The 21587-nt window shown below is 34.4% G+C and overlaps 1 long non-coding RNA gene across 1 annotated transcript in view; it reads right to left on the bottom strand.

Annotated features, from left to right (window-relative positions):
* Positions 1-207: 207 nt before the first annotated feature.
* LOC118183067 (uncharacterized) overlaps positions 208-21587 on the bottom strand; it is a 48305-nt gene continuing 26925 nt past the window's right edge. The window contains exons 3-4 of the long non-coding RNA XR_004757166.2: positions 14245-14339; positions 208-363 (exon numbers count right to left, since the gene is read on the bottom strand). This is a non-coding gene — a long non-coding RNA (uncharacterized LOC118183067). The remainder of the gene's footprint in view (positions 364-14244; positions 14340-21587) is intronic.

Below are 21587 nucleotides of genomic sequence, written 5' to 3'. Positions count from 1 at the left end.
AATGGGTGAACTTCCACAGTAGAAACCAAATACGGTATTTATAATTAACAAACAAGGGGACAGAAAATTTATAAATAAGGGAAATCAAAAGGTTTAACGTTCAGAAATAAAAATAAAGAATGAAATTAAAATGGCATCTGAATTTTATTGCTAAATATTGGAATGAAGCATTCACTCAAACATTTAATTTATTTAAATAATGAATCAAATGAACTTTTTCATGAAATTTTCATTGCCACTTGTCCAAATGTAAAACATCCTCACACAAACGATGATCTTGCGTCTTTGAAGGGGTTTTGAGTTAAAAGCGATCTTGCGTGTGAGACTCACACAAATAGTATGATGAGTTGATGATGAGGGTTTCTAAAAGAAAGATAATTGTATTATATGAATTTCAACACCGGATAAAAATTAAGTAAGCATTAAGAAGAAGAAGAAAAAAAAAAGTGATCTACAAGAGATATAATCACGCGACCAGCATTCTCCATTTTGAGAAAAAGCTAAGTATTTATTAACGTGGATCACTAGTGGTCGAACGATAAGATCTATGAATACTGGCAACGTGAATATGAACCAGTTTTTCTCTTAAAACGATTCTCCATAAAGGCACCGCTTCTCGTAGGTAAGTAAGCTCTAGCATGTTTTGCATCAATAAAATAATACAATAAATTCATTTCTAAGTTGTTTGTACAATAAGCTAATCAGATGGCTCAAATTTCATACTTTGCGATAAAAATAAGTAATATTCTTCAGGAAAAATAACCAGGTATGCTAATTCCACACTTTGAGATAAAGCTGAGTAAATACAGCTGTTTTGGTGACGTCATGTAACACACGTCCTCTATCTATGCGGCCAGTTTCGACTTAATCGACCACGCCAGTGGGGAGTATTGCTTCATTGAATGAATACGTGCAACTGCATTCTACAAGAAAATTGTCTAATGTAAAAACCGAACAGAGAATCAACAATAAGTTTCTTGTGAAACTGAAGAAATCAGCCACGAAGGAAACATTTCAAATGTTAACCGAGGCTTATGAAGACTTGTCTCATGCACGAACTTTGCCTCATGCATGTGTGTTTTAATGGCATAAGCGGTTTTCAGGGAAAGGAACAGCGTGGAAGATGCCCAGCACGTTCATCATGATTGAATGTGTTCACAGTGGTTAGCCTGTTAACCAATATTACTACGTTGAAGTACTAAAAAGGCTCCGTGAAAAAATTAGGGAAAAAAAAGGCCATAGTTGTGGAGTTATGGATGGCTGTTGCACTAAGATGAAGCACCCGCTCACACGGCTCTATGTGTCAAGCAGTTTCTGACCAGCAAAAAGATTACTGTGATGGGGCATCCGCCTTATTCACATGATTTGGCTCCATGCGACGTTTTCTTATTTCCTTAAGTTAAATCCCTTTTACTTCAGCTGAAAAGGTTCAGACAAAAACGGAGAATCTTCCGAAGGGCCTTTAAAAAACCTCGTTCCAGAACTGTTACCAGCAATGGCACCGAATGCAGAAGTGTGTGAATGGTGAAGGGAACTACTTTGAAGGTGATAATGTCACGGAGAACTAATTCTCCATGAAGAATAATTTATTGGACCAGTCTTTTTTTTTTTGTATATATATATATATATATATACTAGAAAGCCCGGCGGTCATACGAAATGACCGCTGTTTTAGATATTGTAAACTGTAATTAAAATGATTTGTGCATAGGTGTCTGCTAATTAAAACTGAATTACCCACGGCAGGCGGCGAGGACATTAATTAGCCGAGATATTAATTAAAAACTAATTTTCCCCTACGTTTTCCCTACATTTTCCACTTTCTTTCTTAGGCTTTCCCTATTAGAGGGATTTGGCTGCGTGCAAAATTCTTTTTTCTCGAATATCTACGGAACGGCCCAGAGTTGAAATTCCAGACGCATATCCTCGGATTCCAAAAAATTCTCCGAACCCATCGATACCGTTCGCATCTTCGTATGATTTTAATCGGCCGAGATATTAATTAAAAACTGCGGAAACGTCAATTTCCGCTCTCATTTTTCCGAGTGGCAACAATAAACTGTCGGCGACAAACACTTACGCCGTTTATATATATAACTAGAAAGCCCGGCGGTCATGCGAAATGACCGCTGTTCTAGATATATAAATTGTAATTAAAATGATTTGTGCAAAGGTGTCTGCTAATTCAAACGGAATTACCCAGGACAGGCGGCGAGGACCCCCTTTGCTTACTGCCCTACGGGGTTTCCCCCTTCTACTTGCTTAATTGCTTAAAGTAGAGTGCAATGAGGGAAATCACTGGAGGTATATTGTTTAAGAGCCCACCGCTAGCTCAATAAATAAAGTTGATTTAAATAATAAAATGTTAATTCACATGAAAAAGATCTCTTTGTGCACAACATTTCTTGTGTAGATCTTTCCATCACTTTTAAGCTCGCCTTGCAGAGGACCATCCAATATTTTTAATTTTACGCCCGTTCTTTTGCGAACTCTTGAACAGGCAACATAAAGATGACCGTGTCCAAATGCAGGCTGAGGTAAAAATATGCCAACACGCTTAAGCCTTTGGTCCTGAGACTTATTGATGGTCACAGCAAAGGCTAGTTTTACAGGAAATTGTCTACATCGCAATTGAAACTGCAACCCTGTGCCGTGGCAACTTCACCCCATTGGCTAGTACAGTTACACAAGCAACCAATAAACTATCGGCGACAAACAGACACTTAAGCCGCATGTATATATGGGGTGAAGTAACATTTTCTCCTCCGAAACGGCTGGCTTCCGGGCTTAGCGAAGCGCACCGTTGGATTCCGCAGGTCCGTGGCACGCCATTTTGACCATTCTCGTCTTTGTGGAATTTTAATTAACCGAGATATTAATTAAAAACTAATTTTCCCCTACGTTTTCCCTACATTTTCCACTTTCTTTCTTGGGTTTTCCGTATTAGACGGACTTGGCTACGTGCCAAATTCTTTTTTCTCGAATATCTACGGAACGGCGCGGAGTTGAAATTAGAGACGAGTATCCTAGAATTCCAAAAAAAGTTTTCGAATCCATCGATACCATTTTCATCTTCGTACGACTTCAATCGGCCGAGATATTAATTAAAAACTGCGAAAACGTTAATTTCCGCGCTTATTTTTCCGAGTGGCAACAATAAACTATCGGCGACACACACTTTAGCTGCTTATATTTATATAAACAAGATATACATACACCATATGCATAAAAGTCTGTAACCGGTTTATTTTTTCTCAACAGTTGGTCATTGAGAACGTAGTATGTATTTCCAATTACAAAATTGTTTTAAATGGTAAAGAGATTCATATTTGTGTATTTTTAAAATAAAAAGAATTAATTTTACGTATAAAATGCGAGATCCAACATTTACACGTTCTTCCGGTCAATTTACTTAATGCTTAGGAAAATTTTTTACTCGTTATACAAAATCAGGTGCTTAGAAGAACTTTGCACTCATTATAAAAAGTCAAATGTAAAATGTTTGACTCCCGTATACGACAAAAATGGACCGAGATAGTGGATATTAAATTTAGGAATCATATTTGGATGCCGTACATAAATTACGTTACCATAATTAAAATATCATTTAGATAAAGGTTCGTTGATGTTAAGAGATTATGTGACCAGCATTACTATGCAGATTATAGTGAAAGATATTAATGAATATATTTTATTCAAAATGAATGTCATATTCACAGAACCCTGTAGAATTCGTGTTCTAAAAAAATGGCAGACTTTAGTTTTCCCACATACCTAACTCGAAATGTTATTTGCATTAATTAAAAATGAAAATATTTGTAGTATTTTAATGCATTTCTTACGATTACCAGATTATTATCCAAAAGTAATGAAACTTCCCGAGAATACTAATAACATAGGTCGCCCAACTGGTATAGTGGTTAGCGTCGCTGATTGCCATGCTGAAGGGACTGGGTTCGAATCCCGGAAAAGTCATGGATGTTTGTAAATGTATAGTGTCGGTGCGGCATGGGGGCACTCCAAATATTCGGTCCAAAAGTCCTTTCGTGTGGTTTAGTGGAAGGGGAGAGGGGTAGGAGACCCTCGGATTAATCCCCCGGGTGCTCTCCATCAAAATTCTGAGCGAAATGGTACTGTCACCTGTTATGTGCTAAAGACTGTTGCCAACAACAGGCGTAATCTTACGCTCCTAGTCACAAGGAATTTCGTAGGCTTGGACTGACTACGTCAGATAAGTGGGCAACAGCAACAACTAATACCACAAGATTTTGAAAAGTTGTAAAATATTTGTATGAAAATTCTTTCGACATACTAAATATAGCAAAATTGTAATTAAAGGCACTAGTAAATTTCTAGAAAATATCATTGATCGGCATTTTCCCCTTATGCTTTCATCTATGAGGGAAATATTAACTTTGAGTATTTATTAACGGACTCCTGACTACAGTTTTGAAATGACGTCAAATATCGAAAATTTTAAAATTAAATATCTGGCTCAAATTTTGTTATACGGGAATTTAACTTTCTGACTTTCATTTTTTTATAGCAAGTACAAAAGTTTTCTAAATTTACGTATATGGACCGAAAGAGTGTATAAAGAATTAGATTTCGTATTTTACACAAAAGTATTTCCTTTTAAATTTAGAAATTTAAAAAAAAAAATTTTCGGCTCATTTAAAACATTTTTGTAACTTTAATTATATGTGTACGACCAACAGTTGCGAAATAAAGTTCGAATAAGGACTTTTGTAGATACGATGGATATATTACATACGCACACACTTCTACAAATTTACATAAATGAGGGCAAAAAATAAAAGGTAGAAAAATCTTCAGCCAAATGGGATACCATTGCTCTTGAAAACGAAATAGGTCTGTTTTTCAATAAAAGATTTGCATTAACATCTCGCTAATGTATTAAGTTAAAAATGAGTTGCAAACTAAGCCAATTTCAGAAGAAACTGGGTAAGATTTTGAAAAGAAATGCACTTTTTTTCCTTAAAACAATTGATACAGCAACTTGGAAGCCATTTTCCTACAAATATTGAAACATTGCAACAAATACTTCTTCTTTCGGCTAGTACATAAACTTCCGCTTAACCCGAAAATTAAAAAAAAAAAAAAAAAAAAAAAAAAAAAAAAAAATCTGTTGTTAGTGATCTCGTTGAACTATTTTATTTAGGCATTTTACTGCTAACTGAAAGTGAACTTCAGTAGGAGCTTACAGGTTTTATAAAATTCAGCCTTGATGAGAAAGCCTCCCACCCAGACGGGAAAGTAGTTAGCGATTCGGTCTACTCTACCAAAGGGCCTTGGCTCGAATCCCGGAGAAGGCATGGATGTAAATTGTCTGTCCCTTCATTGGAGGCAATGGTGGTCGTCTATGGAGTGCCTCCATAATAAAATAACTATCGCTTCTGGCTCTAATAGTAGACAAAGCTTAAAATGGCGTGTTCCGGCCATATTACCCATCCGTCCAAAAAATGGATGAGGAAATACTGGAAAGGGATTCTAGTCTTGAAAATTCCTTCGATAAATTAGTTTGCTGTGTATTTAAAATTTTGTGGTTCCCGCATTCAAGTGTTGATAACAGACTTGTTTTTAGTTACGTCAATTTAAAAAGACAATACTATAAAATTTCATAAAATCGAAACTTTAAAATTGGATTAAATTATGTTAAGCAATAATAAATGTGTTAAAACTTTTCTGAAATATTCTTAATCAATCTGAAATATTTAAGATATTTCAGATTCTGAAAATATTATTATTCTGAAATTTTATTAATAAAATATTATTATTCAGATTCTGGAAATACTATATTCTGAAAATATTATTATTCAGATTCTGAAAATACTATATTCTGAAATATTTAAGATAATTTTCGACTATGATTGTTAACTTTAAAATTATTATATTGGTTTTCATATGCTATATAAAAAAATGATTATATTTTTTCCCGTATACTCTTGTAATAAATTGCACTATTTACAAAATTACAAAATAATTAACGTTGAGCTTTTCGTAGCTATAATTCATTTTAGAAATGATAATGAAAGCAAATATTTAGTTATACTAGGTGATTGTCAAGATTTTTAAACCTAAATGCTTATTTTGATTGTAATATTAATAAGACAATATTTTAGACGATACAAAATGAAATTGCTTTAGGTTAGATTTAATTAATTACTTTAAATTTCGTTTTATCATTACATTTTTTAAATCTTTCTGCTTGGCAACATTTTTCATTTATAATCTGGGGAATTTCTAGCGATATTTCTTTATCATATTTGGCGAGAAATTAAATTTATGATCTGGTGTTCCGTTGCTAGCCCCTAACAACACATAAGACTCAATTTTTATATTGATTTTGCAAATCTCTCTTTACCCTTACGACCATGCCTCAAAACCGAAAGCCCACGCTTGCATGTTCAGATGATTATGTATAGAAAGGATATGTGATTACGTTCTTTTATTTTTTAAGAAAGCATTTAATCTGACGACTATTGAAATAGTTATAAAACAAGAATAACGAAACATGTGAAAGGCGAGTTCTCATAAAAGCACCTTTCGTTACCAAGCACCGTAGTGGATTAATTATGCAAATGGAAATGATATTAATTTGGTTCGAAGATTAAAGTACAAGTACAATTTCTATTAGCTTAAGGTTAATGCATAAAAATATTTTAAACATTTTTAAAACAGCGTGAGTAGAAAATGAAATCAAGTATTGATTGCAAGCAAAAATTGGTTTAATCGCTGCAAAATATAGTAAACAGGATAATACTGAAATGAAATATCCATGCTATAGCTGAACTGAGTTTCCTGAAAAGTTGAAGAGTATTGAAAAGAGACTATTTTCCAAAATAATTACTGAAGTTTAATTCGTTCCTGAAGGTCATCTCTCAACCGAAAGGTTCGTAAACCGGAACAATTTTCCTCATAGGAATTAGTGTAAAATGTGCTAATTCGTTCCTGAACTACAGAAGATTGCTTACTTAAACTTTACAACAGCGTTTAATGCACAAGTTTATAACTCAAAACTAATGGAAAGCATGACATATTAAAAAATATTCAACAGAGTAAAGCAACGAGACCTTACTTTACTGAGTTAAAGGAGGGTAGACAGCATAAGTGAAAAATGTCGAGGAAGAGGCATGTTGGATGAGGAAGATGTTTGGATGACAGGTTACTCTTTCATAAAAACTCCAGGCCCACCAGCGGTTGAGTGGCAAACTCGCTAAAACACTGGTAGATCAGTTTGGCGTTTGAATCCCGGCGAACGGACTGGCTGCATGGTCATTTTCGTGGGTTTCCTCCATTGTAATATGCATATGAGCCAGTCTAAGAAAGTCCTCCACGAACGCATCTCTTCCCCTAGGCAGAGAAAAGTATCCTCGTGTGCTTTGCAGTAATCAAATAAACCAAACATAAAGCATCAGAAGACTGTCTTTAGGGAACATCTGCTTGTTTGTTTGTTTGTGGCTTATCCCACCCAATCGACAGTAGCATCAGATCGCGTCTCTGATGGCAGAGAAAGCCTACAAAATTCATTGTGGCAAAAGGTCAAGATTGCGCCTGTCGTTGGCAAGAACCTTGGGAAACACACATCAGTGCCACTTGTTTTTGCTTGAGACTCACTGGGTCTCTGTTGCACTTAAAATTTGTCCAAAAAGATTTGCTGTTACCTACCTTTTAAAATGTTTCTAAAGAGAGACACGGCATTTTTATTGAAATTGCTTATGCTGTAGCTTGTTACTGCTTTATCTACTTTTAGTGCTTTTAGTGATATCGATCTTTAGATATATACTTTTAGTGCTTTTAGTAATATTTTAGTTTTCTGCTTTTAGTGATATCGTCATGCAAAACTATGCGTCTTACCCCATTTTGCATAAGAAAAATTATGGAAGTAGGAACATTTTCTCTTCAGAAGATATCTCTTTCACAGTCGCCTTTTGCTGCTGTTTCCAAAGTTCTTGTATCTTTTTCTTGTTCAGCTCATTTTTATGGTTCTCTAATAATTCATCAACGTCTTGACTCTTAAATTTCTAGCCCTTGGTTGATCACTGAGACTTAATATAATAAACAACAACAAAAAAATTTCGAGTCTTTGTAGATCAAAGACCTCTTTGTACACAACATTTCTTGTGTAGCTCTTTCCATCATTTTTAAGCTCGCCTTGCAGAGGATCATCCATTATTTTTAATTTTATGTCCGTTCTTTCACGAACTCTTGAACAGGCAACATAAAGTTGACCGTGTCCAAATGCAGGCTCAGGTGAAAAAATGCCAACACGCTTAAGCATTTTGTCCCTGAGACTTATAGATGTTCATAGCAAAGGCAAGTTTTACAGCCAAATTGTCTACGTCTTAATTGAAACAGCAACCCTGTTCCCTGGCAACTTCACCCCATTGGCTAGTAGAGTTTCGCAAGCAACCAATAAACTATCGGCGACAAACAGACACTTAAGCCGCATATATATATGGAGTGAAGTAACATCATCTCCTCCGAAACGGCTGGCTCCCTGGCTTAGCGAAGCACACCGTTGGATTCCGCAGGTCCGTGGCAAGCCATTTTGACCATTCGCGTCTTCGCAAGACTATAATTAGCCGAGCTATTAATTAAAAGCTAATTTTCCCCTACGTTTTCCCTACATTTTCCACTTTCTTTCTTGAGTTTTCCCTATTAAAGGGATTTGGCTACCTGCCAAATTCTTTTTTCTCGAATATCTACGAAACGGCGGCGAGTTGAAATTTGGGACGCGTATCCTCGGATTCCAAACAATTCTCCTAATCCATCGATACCGTTCTCCTCTTCGTACGACTTTAATCGGCCGAGATATTAATTAAAAACTGCGGAAACGTTAATTTCTGCGCTCATTTTTCCGAGTGGCAACAATAAACTATATGCGACACACACTTTAGCCGCTTATATGTATAAATATGATGTTTCCAGAAGTCCCTGGTAATTATGGGGTATAGATTACTCAAACCAACTTTGAAAACCATGTGTTGCTGACTTATGTGTTTGCAGCTTAAGACACTGTTCGTGATTCAGTGCACTTCTTGTTTAAATAATTTGTTCGCACAAAACATTCTTCTTGAAGCGTTGATGATCCAAGGTGCTGTATTTATCCCAGATAAAAGTAGATTGTTCATGGGAAAAAGACCAGAAAAATAAAAAAAAATAAATATATTCCGAAAAAATAAATTATAAAGCATAGACTGTTTCCAGTGATGTGCGATAGACCCAAACTAGCGTGAACCATTGCTTTACGCTAGTTTGGGTCTATCTATGGAATTGCTTGCTTCAGTAAAAAAAAAAAAAAAAAAAAAAAATGTTGTTGTAAACCTAATTTTAGGAACTCTTACTTCCCTTTCTTGATTTGTCTATCAATATATAAAATGTTTTCAGGCTCATTTCCATTAATTTTTAATCCTCTAGAGGTTAGAGACAAGGCAATAAAAAATAAATTGCTTGCAAACAGAATGTGTTCCATGCAATACGCTACGGCTTAAGAGGGATGAGTTCCGACGACTAAAATACCAATCACCAAATAGTTCACGCAAAAAAAAAAAAAAAAAAAAAAAAAAAAAAAGGCTACTAAAATTGACAGAATCGCTTTTCCAGTATACTTTAGAAAAAGCAAGGGGAAGCCAGCTTTTATATTTAAAAGTTGGGGTTACTTTTCAAAGTACAAGCTTCAATACTTTCGCCGTAAATGATGTGGTTATGGGCTGCTGGGCACGTTTAATCAACAAGATGCTTGATATGGTCAAAATATCACTTATCATATGCACGCCATTTTTTTAAAGAAGAGGATTCTACCTGTATAAGTTGTTCTAGAGACCATCCTGTGTGCTCTAAATTATCTACACGTTTTCTTAAGCCTTGAGATAGGAAGAAAGGGAAACAGCCTTAAGTCCATAAATAATAGCAAGAAGAGAATTGAATAGAAAAAGCTAAGTCTCTCTGAATACCACTAAGAGCTCAGAAGATCATCATGATGACGTATTGGCAGTCTTTTTAGACTCCGGCATAAAACGCGGTTTAATTGAATTCCTTATCATTGATCAAAGGCAAAATGCAAAACCTCCTTGAAAAGATTTACACTAAATCTGGAAGCCATCGAATTACTAGAAAAATAAGGAAGCGAAGAATTGGAAGAAATTAGAGAAGAATTGGAAAATTAGGTTTCTATTTATACGTAAGATGCACCTCTACAATAAACAAGCTCCTTTTTTTCTACGTGTTCCAGCAAATCACATTTCTCTACGTGTTCAGTGATTTACGAATAACTATCTTCTTTCAAAAACGAAAAACTAATGTTTAGTTCTTACAGTCATGTGACTACTTAGAAGAATAAATGCACTTTAGTTTGATTGTATTTTTATTAATGGAGTTTAGTTTCATAGTACTTATTACTATTTATTGTATTTCTCTGCAATTCAGCTTATTTGGATATCAGTCCTTGGATATAAATTTATTGTTTGGATATCAACTGGGTATTTGGCTTATTTGGACATCAACTATTCTCCGCAGCATTTTGTTCTGTGGAGTCATTAGGTTATTTGGAAGCAGGAGACGTAAGACTTATGCAATGCCCTCCCCGGGATTCGAACTCCGGAGCTCTCGAACAAGCGTCTAGTGTGCTTCCAGTTACACCATGAAGGCATGCGGGAAGGAGGGAGAAAATATGGTTACGTGCGTACGGGTTCGTAATAGATTGAATGCACAAGTCCGATGATAGCTTAATAAAATTTACACTGATCAAAAGAAGTATATCTTTACTCTGGAAATTTCTCCAGAGATTTTCGTACGAGTGTTCGCAATATCTCGCAATATAATCAGTAGTTATACTTCAAATTACTTAAAAATGTTAAATACAACGCAGGACAAAGCACATCTAACGAGAAAGCTAATCTCAATTCTCGCGGAACTAAATAACTCTCAACAACAGTAACTAAGCAACTGAGCTGAGATGCTCTCTCTCTGGCTTTTTATAGTTTTCAACCGGTTACGAGAAATTCCTAGTACTTTCTGCTTCTCGAGAGTTTTGGAAAGCAGTAAAAGGGTGGGATTACACAACAACACAGTTGCCAATCACATTTATTCAATTTCGATACAAATGACCGAGAAATCCATTTACTCAAAGTTAAAGTCACGTGACCCTGTATTCTTACTTTTCCGGCATAACCTTCTCTTAAAATTTGTCTCGCGCTACATTGGACTGGGAAATACAACAATTTTAATTATAATTCTACTAGAATTACCGATCCAAATACAAAATTCATAACAATATCTTATAAGCTTTGCTGTAGAATATAAGTCCTTTTTTTATTCATTTTATTATTTTAAATTTTTAAATGCTTTATGAACTATTTTTCTATACTATATTAATGAAACTTTTGAAATAATTTAGACCCTTACTAGTTTATACGATAACTTCATTCTATATCTTTTTGGTATTTTAGTTTGAACTGAAGGTTACAGGCAAAAACATCACGGTAAAAACATCGCGGACGAAAACGCCAGGGAGAAAACAACGCAAGGATTGGATTGGATTGAATTATTATGGCAATGCACACGGGGGCTATCTGCCTAAAGGGAGGGATGCCATCATGGAGGACTTTCTAAGGTAAACTGGCTCGTATACACGTTACACATGTGGAAAACCACGAAAACGGCCATGCAGCCAGCCCGTTGGCGGGATTCGAACCTCGGACCGAGCTACCAGTGTTCAGCGTCTTTACCGCTCGGCCGCTGGTGGTCGAAAACAACGCAAGGTGAATGCGTGATCGTACGAAAACATACTGGGAGAAAAGAAAGCTAGGAAAAACTGCGCAGCTCTAAAATGTCGTAGTGTAAAACATCGCCGTCGAAAATATAAGGCTGCTCAAAAACATCGTCATAGAAAATATCGTGCTGAAAAAATAAAGCACCTAACAATTATCGCATCATTGAAGACATGAGTATTTCAGGTTTTAAAAGTCGTAAATGCAAATTCGCATAATGATTTTTGAGCGCAAGAAGAAATGGGGAATTTTTTTTACGGCTATATTTCATATGTTTGAATTAAGTAACAAACTTTGGCTGAGAAGACAAGAAGGAAACTTAAGCATTCAAAAACTGAAAATGAAGAGAAAACTAATGTCACATATAACAGTTAACAGAATTGAATTACACTAGAGCAAGTGGTCCTAGGCTGCTTTTGATATAATTCAGTAAATCTAAATTTCTATTGAATAGCTATCTCTTGTCATGTTTCGTCACAACTAACGAATCTACATCTAAACGATTAATTGTATGCTGTGTGAAAATGTTATTGAGACTTTAAGGAGACGAATAAGTTTAAATAAAACAAGATTTTATTTTTACTAAAAAAATGTCAGGTTAACAAATTGAAGGAAAATAATGTGAGAATTTGATAAAAGATTAAGCAATTTTACCATAGGAAACTTCATGCAATTACTCACTCTCTCTTTCCTAATATTTTTTAGTAAATTTTTCATGAAAAAATGCCCATACAACTTTATAAAAGTAATTAAATAATGATCTCTAGTAACAAAGTACATAAATTTAAGATTATATTAACGGCTATTCGTAGCACAAATTTTCTATTCATTTTCAATTTTTTGCTTTTTATTTCTTGTTTTCTGAATCAAAATTTGTTAGTTAAAATAAAAATATGAAAAATAATATTAAAAATACTTTTCACTCCTTCTTACGCGCACGAATCGGTATGAGAATATACATTTACAATTTTTTAAAGCTTGAAAAAACATCCATACAATGCTATTTTCATGCGACGGTACTTTCTAGGAAGATGTTTTAAAACCTGCGATATTTTTCAGTGTTTCATATCACGATGTTTTAGAACTGCGATCTTTACTGTGCTTGCTTTATTTTCTCCCACGATTTTTTTTTTTTTTTTTTTTTGTGTGTGTACGGCGACATTTTTCTCCCTGCGTTGTTTTCTCCCCGATATTTTTTCACGATGTTTCTTTCGGTCTTCGAATCGAAGTGCACGTACCTTTAAATCTTATCGCGCTGCGCAATATGTTTACGAATAATATAGTGCTATAGAAAATATTTTGTATTTCTTTTTATGAATCGGTGCCCACCAGCGGCCGAGCTGTAAAGTCGCTGAACACTGGTAGTTCGGTCCGAGGTTCGAATCCCACGAACGGGCTGGCTGCATGGGCGTTTTCGTGGTTTTCCCCATGGTAACGTGTTTCGTGATAACGTGTATACGAGCCAGCTCCCCTTAGAAAGTCCTCCACGAAGGCATCCCTCCCCTTAGGCAGATAGCCCTAATGAGCTTTGCCGTAATCTCAATAAACCAAACCAAACAATCTTATGAATAGTCCTATTAGCGGGCGAGTGGTGTGATACTTCTTTAACAATTTGAAGTAAACTCGAATGATGGAACACAACAGTAACTTTTATTTTACACTAAAAAAAATGGCGACATATAAACAAGAGAAGAAAAATATATAAACTTATTTAAAAAAAATAATTACATGCTTCGTGAGAGAAAATGCATGCGGCTCTCGAGCGCTGCGTTTCAATATTGCCAGTGACCTATCCATCTATTTCAAATGCACGAGAGATTAATAACGATATTAAAGCTGTTACAGTGGTTAACACGGTTGAAAATTGGCAGTTGATCCGGGTTCACAGCTAGATGAACAGACTGGCTACAGGATTACTTTTCGTGGATTTTCTCATTTGTAACGTGAATATGAGCCGGTTTTCCTTAGTAAACATTCCTCAAAAGTATTCTTCTCTTTGTAAATAGAGCCGTCTTGTACTTTGGTATATTTAAGCACCTTGTTAATCATGATTTTTATGAGTCTATGTTTTAGTACAGCAGTTTTAATAATAGAAAATATTCTAATTTTCTTCATGGGAATGGTAAGGTTTGATCTTAATTAATTTTTCTTTTCACGTTTGATAATTTATATTTTCTGTTTTGAATTTTAGCTTTGTTTAGTCAGCTTTATTTAGCTTTGTTCTTTATGTAAAATAATCACATGGGTAGTTAAAGTAAGATCTTCGGAGACTGTTTGAATACTTGAAAAAGTGCCTGGAATTTTGTTTACTTTACGACTTCTCGATTAACTCAATACATCAAGGTATGGTTTTTTAAAAATATTTGACAACTTGATCCTTGATTTCATCATACAGATATTGAAGCACTTACCTATTTATATATTCTTGAAAAATCAACAAAAAACTGCTTACCAGAAATACCAGCCTTTAACGTGAGCCACGGCACCGCAAAAGTGCTCATATATTTCAGTGAAGGAGCTAAAGTTTACCAAGATATCCAAGAAGATCTAAATTAGAAGGAAAAGAAAATTTCATTTTACATCAATATATAATTAAGTGTAGAGTTGATGATGACAATTAAATTATACAAGGCCGAAGACATAACATGAATCCATGCATTACAACTAGGCGCCTTTACATATCACATTCGAATGGTGCATAACAGTAAGAAATTCATAATCTAATCTCTAAAAGGGAAATCCACTAGAAGGCTGTTCCTGAAAGTTTTTTTGACGTCTTTAGGAAGAGTCGTGATATTTTGACGTCTTTAGGAAGAGTCGTGATTATTTGTTATAATTATTTTCTGAAGAATTTTATTTTTAGGAGGTCAGTATTCTTAATGATGAAGACACGCATATTAAAATATGAATGAAAAAATACTTTTACATAAATAATGAAAAATGTACTTTTTTGTATTTTTTTAAAAAATACACGCTAGTTTTTACTGGATATTCAAAGTACAGTTATGAGTTAACATAATAGCGCTCATATTAAAGGATATGATCTCAACCTTAAGAGTTGGTCTCGATTGTACGAGGGCATTCTAAGTCTCAGGGCTCTGTAAGCGACTAAATATCGAATGTTTTCTAAAATCTATAAATTTTTTAAAATTACCAAATGCTGAAAATATCTGTTATGGATTCAATTCTAATTTTTGAAAGGGAGAGCAAACCTTAAAAATGCTGAAATTTTTTGGGATCTAATTTGATTTTTATGACAAGGTTTTTCATCTACTTTATGCAGTTATAACTTGTTTAAATTATCTTAAAATATGATGTCTGATTAATTTCAAATAAAAGCCATACATTTATTATTCATATTTTTATAAATAAATTTGCATGTGAATCATTCAGCTTTCAGTTTTACATCTCAAATATGTCATAAATTTCTTCTTTTAGCTCAAAGCATATAAATTCATCAAAAGTATCAATTCAAAAAAAAAAAAAAAAAAAAAAAAAAAGAACTTAATTGTACATATTTGCAATATGTACATAAAACATTAATTGTAAATATATTAAATTCTGAGTTCTTTTTGATACTAGACCTTGTAGAGTTATTAGGTTATATCGATGCTGGAACGTGAAAAAGGCGCAATGTCCTCGTCAGAATTCGAACTCCCAACTTCCCGAAAATGCCTCAAGCGTGCTTTCCAGTAACACTACGAAGGCATGCGGAAAAGAGAAAAAATACATTATATGCTCCCCCTTTTATAGGGCGACTGCGGATAAGGAGATCCAGTCGCCGAATCCATATTGTGACGAATTATCGCCCACCATCTTTTAATTCGGAGCCAGAGTCTTTTAGAAATTTTTAAAGTCAGGAAACTAAAGAAAGCAGCATTGTCCTCGCCGGGATTAGAACACCGGACTTCCCAAATAGGCAGAGAGCTTGCTTCCAGTTACACCATGACACGAAAGCAATCGGAAGGGAGGAAGAAAAATAGTTCATCAGCAGGTTTCCTTTGACGAATTTTCAATTCTCTGCTGGAAGGCTACAGAGGATTTCCTGCAGTGTGAAGTTAAAGTTCTTCGAGTAAGGCAATGAGGCTTTTAAGTCTCCTGGGCGCAATCGTTGGCTATTCCCAGGCAAGCTGCTTGGACGGCGGTAGCGGATTACAGATTGCCATTTCTCTTAACAGAGAGGAAAGAGGCTGTTAGGCACAGTCATAACCTTGCCCTTGGGCAGAGATATAATTACAAGAAAAAGAATCTGTTTTCCACCGTCAGGGCTGTTAGGTGTACCAGAATACGTCTCCTGGCTTGCCATTGGTTCAGTATCTTCAGAGCATTCCTGATGTTCACGAAAGGCCTGTGAAAATTTCCTTGGGAGTTTCCTTGGCACGTGATCCGTTATAATATACACAGTAGCTAGTTCTGTGCAGAGCTGAACTAATTGACATAGAGCTGTACAGAGCAATGAGACACATACCTTGAACTGAGGGGTTACATGATATAAAAGTGAAAAAACATATAAGATGGTGCGCATTGAATTTATCAACTTTAAAAAATAGAAAGATTGTGAGTGCTTGTGCTAACTTTAAGTGATTGCGAAATAACGGCATAGTCGTAACTACACCTTGAAAATAATATTCTCTACATGTCTTCCTTTTGCTTGGGTGTATTGTTCGAGGTGATACGGGAAGGCTTCCATTATGAGTCTCAACATGTCCTATGGAATATTATCGGAGTATATGAAGATAACGATAGCAAACTTTGCTTACCTTTTATTCGTGTGTCCAGCAGCGCAAATTAAATCTCCGAAATAAAATTTTATAGTGAAGGATGTTTCATGATGTATCCATTAGTAATAGGAATGAGTATTTATAAACCAATCACATTTATTCAGTTTTGACTAAAGTGAAAAAAGCGACGGATTCAAGATTTATATAAGCACAGAAGAGAGAGAGAGAGTAATAATAATAAAAAAAGATCGTTGGCTGTCGCTTTCACCGTTTTTAAAGTAACTATCACTGTTAACATAGCATTGGCTCGAAAATGTACTGCATACGATAGATGAGGGGGGGCACAACTGTTTTTTTCGAGGGAAAAAAAAAAGAAAAGCTTGGCGTCACTTGAACTATATCTGTGGAGAAAAGGAATACTTAATAGGTACGAGTCGAATTTTTTAAATATATATGGTTAGCAGTTAACTTAATTATATATTTAGTTTCATTTGTATTTATTTAGTTATCAGCTAATAACTTAAAGTTTTTATCACATAGTTTCAATTAACTGATCTTTAGAATAAGCTAATCAGTTATTAGTTAAGGCATAATGTTATACTGCGCGTTTATAATTCAATTTCTAAAATGCCTTTAAGTAATTGTTTTTTTTTTAAAATTTAATCATGTCAATTTCTATGGCAAGAAATTTAAAAGAAGTTAAAGTTCTTCAAGCCTGTTCAGGGTAAAAAATTAATAAAAAATTCAGTTTGAAAATTTCAGATTGCAATTTAACACCTCAAAGAGTGTAACTCCAAAGTTGAAATAAATTAAAAAAAAGTTTAAAAAATTAAAAAAAATATACAAATGAAAATAATGGCGGTATAATTTTAGTATGCAGGTTTCACTTTAACATTTGAAACAGTTTCAAGATAAGGAATTATGATAGGCCTGTTCTTTTCAGATTAACCTTCAAATTAAAGTTATAATGCATAAAATCTTATATTTAAAATAATCTGTTTGAAATGATAAGAAGATCTTGCTATGACGTTACTTTTTTGTACATATATGCCACATGGAGCCATGTTCATTTATTATGAAGAAAAAACACAATTGTTTAAGACATAGCTTTGATTTTACAGGCTTAGGCCAAAAAACGTGTTTTAATCAGGAAGCATTTAGTGCATTTTACAGAGGAAATCTTCAAGTTTACCAGCTTCCTTCTTTAATTTATTTCCGTGACATCAGTATTACGTGAGCGTTCTTGATGTCAGTCGAGCATTGTGGCCACTAATCAAATAGAAAAACCTTTTGTGCATTTGAATACGCAAAAACGAATTTTATTACTAATATTAACTAAAATAGCATGCCGAAAAACAAATTTTGGAGGTTTTGGAAAATTTCTCTCTGCGCATGATACAGATATTAAGAAAAAATAAACGTATAAATCATCTATTGCCCTACATAGCGGTCAGAAAACCATACCTTCAATTTTTCTATAACCAAAATTATGCAAATTAAATTTTTATTACTATACAAATTATATTTTTTGTAGGCTTTCCACATTTATAAAATACTTTTAATTCTAGTTAATGATCTCAATTCTAATTAGCATTTATCTTCAGCTTTTGAAGAAGTTATTTCATATTTGTTTTCACTTTTACTGTTAGTTGGATTACTATAAAAGAGGGTTACAACAGCTTGGTTTTCTGTATATTATTGTTCATTGTTATGCATTTATGTCTATTGTTTTCCTGTCTATTGTTATACATTTATGTCTACTATTATTAATATTTATTATTATTTTATATTATAAGTCTATTGTAAGCAGAGGCTTATTCTCCATTTTCACTCTTGCAGCCAAAGGAAAAGGAAACCTTTGAAATTAGTCCTAAAAATCTACATAATTTACCCTGATTCTCATTGCTTTAGTATATCCAGCATATTTTAGTACTGTTGTAAGGCATCCTTTTAGAAAATGGTTTGGTAGGCCTTCATTTAAAAGACCAAAACATGGTTTTGACATGTTGACTGCCAAAAAAATCAGGATTTAACACCCTGTAGGGATATATAAAGGACAAAATTGCTTCCTTGTTTCCTATAACAATGCGATTTTTGACATTGACATGCTGAGATGTGTTTGGGAGGAACTTCATTATCGGTCAAACGTTGAAGTTATTTGTTTCTTTTAAGTTAGTTTTGTGTTTCACTAAATTCCTTTCGGGCCAGAAAGATTAACATCAAATATTTACCTCAGGTGGCAATACTTTGCGTTTTGTTAATCAGCGAACTGAAAACACTAAACAACTCGAAGAGTTTTTTTTTATGTGCGTAACAATAACACTATATTATTTAGGGTCAGTTGGGCTATAAATGAAATAAATTAGGTAAAATCTGAAAATAACTAATATAACCCTTAGAAAACCGAAGCCTAATCTGTATGCTTAAAATACCGAAACGCCCGTTTCCGTCCATTTCATCCCCTCAACGTCTATTAACGCAGAAGGAGGTGTGAAGGTTTCAAATGACATCCTTTCTACTTTTTAACAAAGAAGCTTCCATTAGCCTTTCGGGGCAAGCTATATGCAATAAAATGATGCAATGCATTTGGGAAAACAGCACCTGTTACTGCATACTTTAGGGGAGGGAAGAAAACAACTTCACAATCTCGGCCGTTTCGGGAAGTTGTGATCGTTTGAATGAAAGGCTCTCTCTGGCGTTTCTGTCTTCAAAGGATTCAATAAGTATTTCTTTATAAATGTTCTCAGCTAAGAAAATTGACTAATGGCTGGTTAAGTATGTACTTCAACCAAGATATATAAATTTTTCTAATTGGGCCAAAGATCATAATAATTTATCAATTCTGTTATAAGGCCCTCATCTACCAATATATCTTTTGCAGACGAAAACTGAAAAGCAGACAATAGAATATAATACCAGATATTAGTATATTAACCCTTTGATACCACAGATTGATGAAAATGTGTGATCGAAGTTAGAAAGTGTAATTTACATTCTAACTTTAGCTGTAACTATAACTATATAATTTGCAATTTAACTTTAAAATATATATTTCCCTAACAAACAGATTAACGTATTTTTCATTTTCTATTCAGCCTTTAGTTTTTAGTTATTATCAAGGGATGCACTAAATACTGCAATAGTTATGACTGAAAACTCTTTTCTCCTGTTATAAAGAACAAAGCCGATCTAGTCGGAAGATCAATGAGAAAAATGGATTGATTTGTTTCCTTTCTTAGAGCCTTTCTTCTTTAAGATAGCGTGCAAATGTCTCCCTTTCTGAAACTATCACAAAGCCAGTCTATTGTGTTCTAACGGGCATAGTAATATCGATTTCGGAAACAAAAGTTTCATCGACAAGACAGTTAAAAAAAAAAAAAAACTGCGTAACTCCCACTCTATGAAAGGAAAACTTTGCGTGGTTGAAACTACATATTGAAAGCAGCATTCATTCACTTTGATGGTTCGTCGATAGAATTTGAGACACATCGTCAGTTTAGATGTCAAAGATTTTTAATACATTAAAGAGTAATAACATAGATCCCCTGACGATTTTCTTTGAACTTTTTTCTTTAAAAAATAAATGTAAAATACCTTTCTATGGGAAAGTGTTTTTTTGCTACTGTATGGTTGTATGATTAAATTGCGAATTTTTTATGGAATAGGTAGTCGTATTTTCATGAAATACATAGACAGACAGGAAATTTATATGCATGTCTTGAAAAGAAAAATATTTTAAAGCAATATACATTTGAACCAGCATTATTGCATATATTTTTTTTAGTTTCTTAGCTATTTGCTCTGTAAGGTTTATTTTAATCAACATGTTTCGCTTATGTTAAAAATACCAGTATTTGCAAATTAGAGGAGCTTTAACTAAGAGTAAAAATCTAAATTAAGAAAATAAGGATTGTCATTACCAGTACCTTAAATCGATTCCTCTGGTTGTACCCGACGCGCGATAAATCTCTAAACTGGCGAATTGCCTTTTTGTTGTTGCACATTAGGTTATTAGTTAGAGAAATTCATTAAGCCAAGTGATACTATATGATTTATGAGGGCGATTCAAATGAAAACCTTAGTTGTTTATTATGAGGCAAATGAGGCAATAGCAGAAAATTTATACACACATCCAGTTTTCGATGTAGTCCATGGAGTGCGCGCATTCAAGAACTCCAGATGTGTACGGATACCGCATGAGAATTCCTTTTGTTGTATCAATCACCACAAGCGTGCTGAAGTTTCACCTTTTCACCTGCCTGTTTAATTAACTGGACCTTATAGGTTTCATATTTTGAATTACCGTAATCATTAAACGAGCAGTATTCGGTTGCACATTTTTATGCAATAACCTGAAGGCAGAAATCTGGAATTTATTCGTAATATTTATTCGTAAGTCAGCATTTCGGTAGAAGCTATTGCATAGTGCATATCGTCTTGAATGACGTCAAGTTGTTGCAGTGTCTTATGTCTGATAGACAACCATAACATCTGCACAACACACGACTTTACCCAAAATTGAATGGTTGGAAAGTTAGAAGAAAATATAACCAAGATTGAATGGTTGGAAAGTTAGAAGAAACTCAAAATGTGATTAGTGTAGTTAAGGTGCTTTGGACTGCATATACCATTGGGTCATGAGCGCAGACAGAATTTTAAATGATAGGACCAGAAATCCAAAGGTTTAATGGGGGTTGTTCACGAGCAACCAAAGTTATAGAGAACTGGTATCTTGTATTGTGGGTGAGGAAAAATCGATGGCAGATAACGGGTAAAATAAGTAACTCACTACTAGGCACTCGATACAAAATTTCACCATTTTGTTGGCAGAAAATTTGTTGCTTCACCATTTGTTGGCAGGAAGTTTGGCAGAAAATTGCACAAGGATGGTTTGATCGTTAGGTGACTAGTACTTTACATGCCACTGATGTATACTTATAAGAGGTGACGGTTTCTGTGATGCCGGAAGCTCAGCAAAGCGATCGAGTGCTCTATGACGGTGACAACCGCCTCAGTAGCGATTTCCGACGTTTAAAAATCTGAAGCTAGTACAAAGCACACAGTCACCTCGATA

This window comes from Stegodyphus dumicola, chromosome 10 (genome assembly GCF_044657685.1).
Source record: "Stegodyphus dumicola isolate Sdum_Otavi_A_Nest chromosome 10, ASM4465768v1".
NCBI lineage: Eukaryota > Metazoa > Arthropoda > Arachnida > Araneae > Eresidae > Stegodyphus > Stegodyphus dumicola.
Note: the sequence above shows the minus strand (reverse complement) of the source record. Positions and strands in the feature narration are given on the sequence as shown.